Genomic DNA, 271 nt, shown 5'->3' with positions numbered 1-271 from the left:
TGCAGCCCCCCTCCTCTGGCTCTCCCACTCTCTCCCTCTCTCTCTGCCTGGGTTTTGCAGGGGGAGGGGGGAAAAGCAGGGCTTCTGGGGGTCCCCCCCCCTCTTTTCCCTGGCAATAGCTAGAGAGCGAGACCGAGATTTGCTCCTTTCCCCCCCCCTCCACTTTCAAGTTGCAAAATCAGACACGGCAAACCAGGCGGCTAGGAGAGGCATTCAGGAGAGTCACACTGGGGAGGCGATCGCCGGACACACACACACAGAGCACGCACCA

This window comes from Alligator sinensis, unplaced genomic scaffold (genome assembly GCF_000455745.1).
Source record: "Alligator sinensis unplaced genomic scaffold, ASM45574v1 scaffold545_1, whole genome shotgun sequence".
Lineage (NCBI taxonomy): Eukaryota > Metazoa > Chordata > Crocodylia > Alligatoridae > Alligator > Alligator sinensis.
This window is presented reverse-complemented; position numbering follows the sequence as displayed.